At 42.7% G+C, this 11,586-nt stretch overlaps 1 protein-coding gene across 8 annotated transcripts in view; it reads right to left on the reverse strand.

The window, feature by feature from the left end:
• STARD13 (StAR related lipid transfer domain containing 13) overlaps positions 1-11,586 on the reverse strand; it is a 525,698-nt gene that overhangs the window by 88,084 nt on the left and 426,028 nt on the right. Inside the window, exon 1 of one of the 8 annotated variants that reach the window (XM_055426266.2) lies at positions 4,377-11,505. The exons of the other annotated variants lie outside the window; for them this stretch is intronic. The gene's annotated coding sequence lies outside the window, so the exon portion shown is untranslated. Of the gene's footprint in view, positions 1-4,376; positions 11,506-11,586 lie in introns of those variants that run through there. 8 annotated transcript variants of the gene reach the window in all.

Genomic DNA, 11,586 nt, shown 5'->3' on the forward strand with positions numbered 1-11,586 from the left:
TTGCAGATTTAGTCTCTCTCTAACCCAGCTGACTGAACTTGAAGTTGTGTAGTGGTGGAAACATAGTGTGAAAATCCTTGGCCTATTTCATCAGAGTCCCTGGAGTTTTTGTTTTTCTCTCTGCTTACTACCCCGTAACTCGCCAAATCATTATTCCTATTCACTGAACTATCAGCAAGCCTGTCTGGTGTTCCAGCCACCTGGAGCTGACAAATATTTTCCTACTATGAAGGACGCCATAGCAACCAGGCTTGTGGCATGGATACAAACCAGGCATAATGCTGCTACAATTTAAGGTGAGAAACAGACATATAGCACCCATATCAGTATTATCCCAAAGACTGTCTTGAGAACTCCAAATTCTTTTATTTTTTGGGACTAAGTTTTTTAGACACAAGATGGCAAATTACTTTATCCCTAAGAGAAGGAAGGAAGTAATTAAGATGGCAAAAATCTTATGTTTCAAATCTGTCCATTTCTTACAGCCAGTGCCACCTTGGACACATTAATGAACCTCTCTGAACCTCAGTTTTTTCATCTGTAAAATGGAGATAGTAGCCTTGCCTCAAAGGATGGCTATGAGGATGAAATGAGCTTGTATCTATACTGTGGTTGGCAGATGAGAATCATATAATAACTAATAGCTTGTGTCACTAGGTTAAGGAGAGGGGCAATGACTATTTATAGGGCATGAGGGAAATGGTCTCCAAAATAGGATGCAGATGAATATATTAGAAATTTCCATTTGTGTCTATTTTAAATATTTAAGTATTTTCTGATATTTTAAGAAAATTTTATGCCAGGATTCAATATCAGGATTTGATACAAGGTGTTAGGCTTCCCAGGTAGTGGTGGTGGTGGTGCTGCTAAGTTGCTTCAGTCGTGTCCGACTCTCTGCGACCCCATAGACGGCAGCCCACCAGGCTCCCCCGTCCCTGGGATTCTCCAGGCAAGAACATTGGAGTGGATTGCCATTTCCTTCTCCAATGTGTGAAAGTGAAAAGTGAAAGTGAAGTCGCTCAGTTGTGTCCGACTCTTAGCGACCCCATGGACTGCAGCCCACCAGGCTCCTCCATCCATGGGATTTTCCAGGCAAGAGTACTGGAGTGGGGTGCCATTGCCTTCTCCGCCCAGGTGGTGCAGTTGTAAAGAATCCGCCTGCCAAGCAGGAGATGCAGAATTGATCTCTGGGTTGGGAAGATCCCCTGGAGTAGGAAATGGCAATCCGCTCCAGTATTCTTGCCTGGAAAATTCCATGGACACAGGAGCCTGGCGGGTTACAGTCCATGGGGTGGCAAAGAGTTGGACACGACTTAGTGACTGCGTACATAGAGCCATACACACCTACTCCCTCACTTAAGCTGCAAGTCTGCTAGTGGATTCTGAGGGAGGGCGAGAGTCAGAGTATAGAACGGGGGCACTGGTCATCATATGTCCATGCACATTTTCAGTACTGCCAAGTGTCATGATGTATGGCAGCATACATGTACCTGATTGAGAAAATATGTAGAATACATTGCTTGGTGGTGGTCGTTTAGTTGCTAGGTCGTGTCCGACTCTTGCGATCCCATGGACTGTAGCCTGCCAGGCTCCTCTGTCTATGAGATTTTCCAGACAAGAATATTGGAGTGGGTTGCCATTTCCTTCTCCAGGGGATCTTGCTGACCCAGGAACCAAACTCGGGTCTCCTGCATTGCAGGCAGATTCTTTCCCAACTGACCTACAAGGGAAGCCCAATACATTGCTTACTTTTAATCAAACTAACCTTCATAGTAGAGAAGGCAATGGCAAGCCACTCCAGTACTATTGCCTAGAAAATCCCATGGATGGAGGAGCTTGGTAGGTTGTAGTCCATGGGGTCGCTAAGGGTCAGACACGACTGAGCGACTTCACTTTCACTTTTCACTTTCACACATTGGAGAAGGAAATGGCAACCCACTCCAGTGTTCTTGCCTGGAGAATCCCAGGGACAGGGGAGCCTGGTGGGCTTACGTCTATGGGGTCACACAGAGTCGGACACGACTGAAGTGACTTAGCAGTAGCAGCAGCAGCAACCTTCATAGAATGGAGAAGTCACTTAAAAAGATTCCAGCAGAGAAAGTATGGAGAGAAGATGATATTTAATTACAAGCACAAGTAGTCAACCAGAAAGTGACAAAGCTGAAATTTCCCTCCCTCCAGTACTGGGACTACAGCAATCACATCTACAAGGTAAGAACCATGAAAATATGTTCAGACCTGACAAGAAGTCAACTGGAATAATTAAAATTCTCTAGAAGATTGTTTGAAATGAAGATGTATGTAACTGTTGATGATCTTTGGCCTTTACAACTTGAGGTAATTAATAACAGTGGAACATGTATTTTTTGTAAAAAATGCAGGGAGCTCCCTGGCAGTCCAGTGGTTAGAACTCTGTGCTTTCACTGCTATGGCCTTGAGTTCAGTCCCTGGTCGGGGAACTAAGATTTTACAAGCTGAGTGGTACAGCCCAAAACAAAAACAAAACCATCCCCCAAACAGAAATTACAGACAGCTATACAGAGAATCGGAGAAGGCAATGGCAAGCCACTCCAGTACTATTGCCTAGAAAATCCCATGGATGGAGGAGCCTGGTAGGCTGCAGTCCATGGGGTCGCTAAGGGTCGGACACGACTGAGCGACTTCACTTTCACTTTTCACTTTCACACATTGGAGAAGGAAATGGCAACCCACTCCAGTGTTCTTGCCTGGAGAATCCCAGGAACAGAGGAGCCTGGTGGGCTGCCGTTTATGGGGTCGCACATAGTCGGACACGACTGAAGTGACTTAGCAGCAGCAGCATACAGAGAATACCGCTCAAAATCTTGTTATTAACAGGCGTGTACATTCGAGAGTGTGACGCCATTATGCTTGGAAACATGGAGTAAAGATCCAGCATATTGGAGGGCCATCTCTGATCACGTGTTTTCCAACCCTTTCTTCTCAACCTGGCCTACACTGCATTTTTACCACACACTGGTGTAAACAACCAGGCTGCTGGAGCCAGATGGGGTCTTTGGCTACCCCAGGCGCTGCTCAGCCAGCCCAAAGGCTGAGGGTATTAGTATCTTCAGCATCCCTAGACCCATTTAGAGCACACCCACATCCATGAGATGCACCTCAAAGCATGCTGACTGGAAACTCAGTTTTACAGACAGATTTAAGCAGGGCTTCCCAAGTGGCACAGCTGGTAAAGAATCTGCCTGCCGAGGTAGGAGTCACAAGAGATGTGAGTTCAATCCCTGGGTCAGGAAGATCACCTGGAGGAGGAAATTGCAATCCACTCCAGTGTTCTTGTTGGAGAATTCCATGGACAGAGGAGCCTGGAGGGTTAAAGTCTATGGGGTTGCAAAGAATCAGACATGGCTGAGCACACACACACATATACACACAATTGTTGAAAATTACAACTATTTGGTTCTAATTGAATCAACTCTATACAAGAGGGAAGAGAATATTTTTTGTTTTTGTTTTAATATGGACCTCTTAAGAATAAGCCCAGTAAAAGTTGTCTGTATTGTGAGTGGGCTTATTGTGAGTAGTTAAATAGTACGTTATCTCAGTCTCTCCAATCTAATGGTGGTTTAGTAGCTAAGTCATGTCCGATTCTTGAGACCCCATGGACTATAGCCTGCCAGGCTCCTCTGTATGGGATTTCCCAGGCAAGAATACTGAGAATACTGGAGTGGGTTGCTTTTTCCTTCTCCAGGGGATCTTCCTGACCCAGAGATCGAACCTGGGTCTCCTGTATTGCAGGCAGATTCTTTACCAACTGAGCTACCAGACAAGCCCCCTCCAATCTAATAAAGGAATAAATTCTGTATATTTAGAAATGTTCTGTCCTCTCTGTCAGTAAACACACTTCTCTTCTGTATGTTCAGCATTCAGTACTGCGCTAGTCATACAGTAAGTGCTAATATGTGTTTGCCGAACAGATAAACAAGCCACAGTTAAGCTAAAAACACTGTTCATCAGTCCTTATAGTCACATGCTATAGAGTTCTTTTCCTATTTCTCTCTATTTCTCTCAGCAGCTAGATCAAACTTTGCAACTGATTACCAGTTCCCAGCCCTCGTCCCATGCTACTTACTCACTCAGGGCTGATTTCACTTCTTCCTTTGATGAGATCATCCAGACCACCCTACAAAACTGTCTTAACACCAAATGCTTGGACCTGAGTCATTCGGTGTAAACCCACACTCCCCCTCTCCCAAGTCCTCTTTGACCTTTTCCTTATTAACCAAACCCACCAGTCACCGAGGGATGCTTTTGTTGAAACGTCTCCCCTTTTTCCTCCTCCTTCTTCTGTTCAGGACTGGCTCAACTAGACAGTCATCTCTTGAGCACCCCAGACTCACCTGCGCCAGAGCTTTGGCCTTTTCTGTTTCCTCATTTGACATGCTCTTGCCTCAGAATCCACATATGCTCTCTTCCATTCTCCTTCCTTTGCGTCTTCATTTGAGTCCCTTCTTCAAAGAGACTTTCCCCAGCCACCTTTTCACAAAACTTAATCCCTCTTGATCACATTCATACTATCTAGCCCTGTTGGATTCATTTTCTTTATCAATTGCCACTAAAATAAACATTAACGTTGTTCCCTGTATGTCTTCTCCATTAGAACATAAGCTCCATGAGGGCAGGAAATGTTGTTCTGCTATTTTGCTCACTGATGTATCTCCATAGCCTAAAATTGGGCCTGATGCACAACAGGTCCCTAATTAATATTAGTTGATGGAATGGAGGGATATGGGCTATGGATGGACCTATACATGGTATCATCACTTCCTCTCCAATCTACCCTTTTACCAGAATATTTCTCCCAAATTACAAGTTAAAAATCACCTGGTAAAGAAACAGCCTGCAATGCAGGAGACCTGAGTTTGATCCTTGGGTCAGGAAGATCCCCTGGAGAAGAAAATGGCAACCCATTCCAGTGTTCTTGTCTGGAAAATTCCATGGATAGAGGAACCTGGTGGGTTACAGTCCATGGGGTCACAAAGACATGACTGAGCAACAAACATTTGCATTAAAAATCAGCCTCCTCTTAAATTGTCAATTACCATGTGTGACCTAGGAAATAATATCTAAAAGCCTTCAAAGCTCTAACCCCAATTGCCTTTTCAGCCCCATTTCCTGATGCAGCTGTCTCCTCATACCCCCTGAAGTCTAGTCATGCTGACCACTCTGGGGGAACCCTGTGTCTATTCTTGAACACATACAACACTTTAAAGTCTTCATGTTTTGGGACCTCCCTGAAGGTCCAGTGGCTAAGACTCAGCACTCCCAGTGCAGGGGCCCTGGGTTTGATCCCTGGTCAGAGAACTAGGTCCCACATGCCACAGCTGAGAGTTCATGTGCCGCATCAAAGACCCAGCAAAGCCAAATAAACATAAATACTTAAAAAGTAAAGACGAATATTAAAAATAAAGTCTTCATGTCTTTTGACATATATTCTTTTATCTCTGAATGTCTGTTTTCTATTTTTCTCTAAATAAACATCTCTTGGGGTTTCCAGGCTGTGCTCAAATGTCATATTGTCCATGGAGCTCTCCGATTCTTCCAGCTGATTTAAACGTGTGCTCCATAGTGTATCTCCTTATGTCTCTAATTAGTTTAAAAGTCATTCTCCCTTGAACTGTGTCCATATTTGCCCCAAAGATGGGACTATAACATCCCTGAGCAGGTGTTACAGGTCTGTCTGCTTCTCAGAGCTCCTCACACTTAGTCGATGATCAATAAATGTTTGCTGAAATGCAATATGCAATGTTACTAGCTATGGATTTCGAGACAAGAGAAACGAAGTAAGATAGGCATTTAGATCCTTTACAGAAGTAATATACCAACACCAAATCAGTGAATGTCAGGGTCACTGAAAAGAAAAATAAAATTATAGCTTAAACCAACTCAGAGTCGGAGACTTTGGTAGTAAACTCTAAAGCTACGCATATCTTATTTCTCTCTGCTGTAATGCCTGGCATGGAGAAGTCAGTTTGGAGATCGACACTCTGCTGAAAATAAACTGCTTTTACTTAAACTGAGCACCCACTATTGTTGTTTAACTATCTTGTGGTTTTATTCAAGTACTTGCAAGACCCAAAGAACAGCAGACAGAATGCCTCCATGTTACATAAGGGTTCTTTTCATGGAATAATTTATGGTTAATTCAAGGGTATCTCATGTGTGTGCTGGGTTTCTCCTCCCCAGACCTGCTCATAATGTGTATAGCAGCTCCCTGGTCAGGCCTGGTACAAACGGTCCAGTGTGCAGGATAATAAGCACATGTGGAAAGAACAGTGGTTCTCAGGAGATTTTTCTAAATCATTGTTCTCTTGCAGCGAGTACAGAACCAGTAATTCCAAGAAGCTTTTAGAGCATAATCTTCTCTGAGGCAGTAGAGTGAGTTTAAATTCTAGACCCACAAGCACCAATTCAGACAGGGTCCGGCTGCCTTTTGCAGACTGTAGAGTAACAGGCCTCCCAGAGGCTCCTGTGCAGAGGCTGAAGGGGAAGGTGCCCTTGAACTCCCTCCCCTCTGGCTCGCTGGCTGCACTCACGCCCTTCCTTGGTATTCTGTCAGAGCTCCCTGGGCCAGGGATTTCAGCAGCTGGCTCTCTCACGCGCCTCTAGCTCAAACAACCAGCCTGGCTCGGCTCAGGCTACAAAACTGACCACCTTCACCTGGCATGTGAAAGCTGCTGCCAAGGTGTAAACTACCATGCCAGGTTGTAGGCTACCATGCCAAACTACCCTGGGAAGGCGCCTCTCCTCACTCTCACAACTTAACTACAAAGGAGGCCACTTCGAGGAGCTTTCCTGATTATGAAGACTCAGATTTCCTCTAGGATGAGCCCCCAGGACTCCATTTTCCCCGCTCCCGCCGCCCCTGACCTGATGCACTGACATTTACTCCTGGGCTTGGTTGTGGCCCATGTGGGGATTTATTCGCCTGTTTATCAACTGGGTTTGTATTCATTTTTGAAGTTGGCATTCCCTCACTGTTTACACAGGGAGTGCTCTGAAGCAGGGACTTGCGTTAGTCGGTGGGCAGGATGCCCAACAGGACCATTTAGAAATGTCTTTAAAGAAGGCACACGCTTTTCTGCCCTTTTAAGACAAGGCAGCCAGGCCTGCTGGGGAAATGTCCTGCCCACCAGCAGTTCTTTGCTCCAGCCTCTTTACCAAGAGCTTCAGGGAAGGGCATCATGAGTGGGGGTCCATTTCAAGGATTATCCCAAGAAGTGAAAAAAGAAAACCCTACCTCTTGAATAAAGAGGTGAGTGATGGACAATAGATCTCAGCAGTGAGGCCCCCAATCAGTTTATCACTGAAGCTGTAAAACTTCTAAGTCAGTTCAGGGTTCAACTGACTACAGGGCCCTGATTTGAGAGATTATTTCCTGTATTCCTGTGGTTTATCCTGATATAACTTGCAGAAACTATTATGATAAAATGGCTTTACTTCTGCCAGTTATTCCATGTAAAAGGAGATTAAATGAGGGATTATAAAAGGCTTCCACAATTTACATAGTTTTCTTCATAGTCATTTAACACGTAGATTCACGTTTTCCCTTTCTGTTTTTTAACTTCAGTTTAAGAAAAAAGTTAAACCAGTTAGAATTCCCATCTCTCTCAGTGACAGTCTACTTTTTAATAAAAATGGATAAGACAGGCCTTTTAGGCCTCTCCTGATGCTAAGATTATTGTTTCTTTACAGAGTTTTAAAACTTTTGCTTCAGAGATTACCTTATTTGCAACAATTTCTAAATTAAAGAAAAAAGGGAGAGGAGTAAAATCATAAGCCTGGTAACAAATTGTAAACTTGATGGCTTCAACTATATTCCTGGTTCTTTGCAAAGAGTCTAAAAAAGGCAGCACTGAAGTCAATACAATGATATATAATTGATCAGGTAGCCTGCAGATTATTAAAAACTTTATGATTATTAAGATAATGCTGCTGCTGCTAAGTCGCTTCAGTCGTGTCCGACTCTGTGCGACCCTATAGACAGAAGCCCACCAGGCTCCCCCGTCCCTGGGATTCTCCAGCAAGAATACTGGAGTGGGTTGCCATTTCCTTCTCCAATGCATGAAAGTGAAAAGTGAAAGTGAAGTCTCTCAGTCGTGTCCAACTCTTCGTGACCCCATGGACTGCAGCCTACCAGGCTCCTCCGCCCATGGGATTTTCCAGGCAAGAGTACTGGAGTGGGGTGCCATTGCCTTCTCCAAAATAATGCCAGTGTCAATTTATTTGCCATTTTTCATATTATTTATGAATAATATCATGCTGTCTTTGGAAAGCTTTAGCTACTGTTTTTTGTTTTTTTTTTTAAACCACTTCCTTAGGATAATTTCCTAGAAGGGGATTTACTGGGTAAGAGGGTCTTGACAAATGCAGCCAAACTGCTTCTCAAAAAGATGACTATATTTTCTTTTTAAAATATATTTAGTCACAAATAAATCAAGGCTGTCTCCCAACAGACAGAATTGATTGATAGCTTTAATTTTTAGTTATGTGCTGTGTGCTCAGTCATGTCTGACTCTTTGCCACCCCAGGACCACAGCCCACCAGGTTCCTTTGTCTATGGAATTTTCCAGTCAAGAATACTGGAGTGGGTTGCTATTTTCTACTCCGTTGGATCTTCCTGACCCAGGGATGGAACTCACATCTCTTGCATCTCCTGTATTGGCAGGCAGATTTTTTACCACTACGCTTCCTGGATAGCCCTGTTTTTTTAGTTAGCTAAGTGCAATTAGTAAGATTCAGGTAGGACTAACTCGGTTAACAGTTTGTCTGCTGTACTGAGACTCCATCCTGAAGGATGTGTGATGATAGTATACCATGAACGAGATAATATCTTCAGAAAGATACCAAAAGATTGACTTGTTCATTCATTCCACAGACATTATTTGATCACCAGCCATTTATAAGAAGAGTGCCCAGAAGGATGGTTTTGTTTGGAGTGTGGTGGTATTGGCAGCTGAGATTGGCAGGTCTGACTTCTGATGCCATTTGCACTATCCTAACTTGCTCTCATGTTTATCACTTCAAATAAAATGGCTTAAAACAAAAACACACTAAGAGTTCCTATCTTTTAATATTTTATACGTTGTTGTTTAGTTGCTAAGTGTGTTCAACTCTTTGTGACTCCATGGCCTGTAGCCTGCCGGGTTCCTCTGCCCATGGAATTCTCTAGGCAAGAATACTGGAATGGGTAGCCATTCCCTTTTCTAGGGGATCTTCCTGATCCAGGGACTGAACCTGGGTCTCCTGCATTGCAGGCAGATTCTTTACCATCTGAGCCACCATTTATACGTATATACATATATGTTAGAAAATATTAGGTAACCTAGTTTGCACTATCATTCATTTCCTTGTATTAGGAATTTAAAAAATTATATATATATATATATTTAACCATACTAGACCAAAGCAGCATTGCACCAATCTTAACCCAACTTCTACAACTTCAACCTGTTTGGGAGAATGCCTGGTATTTCACAATGCCAGAAACTGTCATGAGAAAATCAAAGGATAATTCCACATAAAGAAAAAAGATCAGTACAATATCTTCAAGAGTAGGCTGTTGCAAACAAAATTACTACTGTGTATTACAGAATCTTCTTTCCAGTGACCCAGAATTTTTCAGCTTTTTCAGTCTAAGGAAACAGAGGCAACTTCATAAATGACATATATCCTAAAAAGTAACAGAGCAAGACACATTATTAATATCTTGATGACATTTGAAGTGTCTCTGGAAATCAGAGATGGCTAGAATTATTCACTGTATTTTTAAGCAGTGAAACAGATTTCTTAAAAGGTTAGTTATCTTTCTTAAGGTCACCAAAGTAGGCAGCATAAGGGTAGTGGCTGAAATCCAAGACTTCTGACTGTTACCTTGGTCCTTGTAATAAATTTAAAATGTCTTCACCCAGTCTGACATGGGTATTGTTAGAAACTAGCAAATATTCTTTCACAAGTTAGAAAAAGATCTGGATGCTACCCTATCACAAGTCAGCATATGTCAGCACACGTGAGCTTAGCTCTCCAGAAAATACTGGCTGGCAAAGCTGATATCCTCACACACGGATACGAGTCTATGCATCCCGAAGAGTATGTTCCAGAATTTCAGAAAGACTGTCTTGCACACGTCTCTAAAATCTCACTGCCTAAGTTGCAATGGGCCTAAGGAGAACTGTGTCTACTGGTATTTTCTTTCTCTTACTCCTCAAATCTAACAGGAAATAGGTTAAACTTCTGAAAAGACACTAAGGCAAATGTTCAACTTTCAGTTTCTGACTCCCCGCAATGAGAAATGACATCAATGTGGCATTTATTATGAAAAGGGTGGAAAGGGCCCTGTAGAAACCATATGGTTGCTCGTAATGGCGCAATCTCATTCAAAGGTGCCGGGACACTAATGAGATCAGGATGTCAGGAAAAGCAGAAACAGATCAATACTTCTCCCCTACTTGTGGTCGCCCCACCATCAGTCACTGTGCTTGCCCTATGTAAATGAAATCAATCAGCAAGGATTTCGGTAAAATGCATGAAGCAGTTGTCTTCTGGACTCCCCCAGAAGATAAATGATTCCAGACGTTGGACTGCAGCCATGTTCCCACACACGCTACAAAGTTCTGACATCCATATTGGGCCATAACACTGAGTGGTTTTGCGAGTTTACAGCCAGTGCTTCCACTTCTGGTTTGGACTAGACAGTTGGCTAATGCTGAGGCAAAATAAGCCCCTTTTGCCTGTGTAAATGGTAAGAGAATTGCCTTTTTCTAATACAGGGGCTCCTGTGACCCGCCTCAAAACTTCTTGCTATTGCTCATATAAGCTTATGATTCCAAAGCACTGCTTTTAGACCTGTTCAGAACTAGACAAATCTCAGCGTAACAAAACATATGACATGTGACATCAAATGCAGACTACTTAGATATAACATACAACAACACAAACAGCACAAGTCCAACTTTGTTCTAAAACTAACACCTTTGAAAATGTATTAAACACACACAGCAGCATTGTTTTACATAGCAGCTTATAAAGAAGATTAAGAGGCAGCCTCCTTCAAAAACTACAACAACACAATAACGTTATTAGGAAAGGCACGTAGAAGTTTAGATCACATTTATGGCTATTTATGCAACTGATCCCTGGGAAGTAAAGATCCAATAGACAGCATTTTCTGTCAGCCTCTGAAATCTGAGAGATGGCACTTTCTCACTAAATTACCTTTGAGGAACGATTCCGGTAATTTAGCCCACAGTTCAAAAAAATAAGACAGTTCTGATGTCAATATCTCTAGTCTATCTGAGATAAAAGCAATTCTCTGAGGTTAAATGGAGTAAATAAGTATCTTTCTGTAACTTTCCAATGTCTTTAAAGTGAATAATCAAAATGAGACACTGATTTCCATTTTAAATCAAGTTCTTGTTAAAAGACTGTCCTTCTAGATATCAAGTATACTCCAAAGAAAACTTTATATATCAGTAACAAAAACTCCCAGTACAGCTGGGAAGTAACTGCTGTCTTACCTACCGCCAGGACCTCTTCTATGAAATACAGGCT

The sequence above is a fragment of the Moschus berezovskii genome, chromosome 13 (assembly GCF_049115385.1).
Source record: "Moschus berezovskii isolate FMDL1 chromosome 13, NW_MosBer_1.0, whole genome shotgun sequence".
In the NCBI taxonomy this organism is placed as follows: Eukaryota; Metazoa; Chordata; class Mammalia; order Artiodactyla; family Moschidae; genus Moschus; species Moschus berezovskii.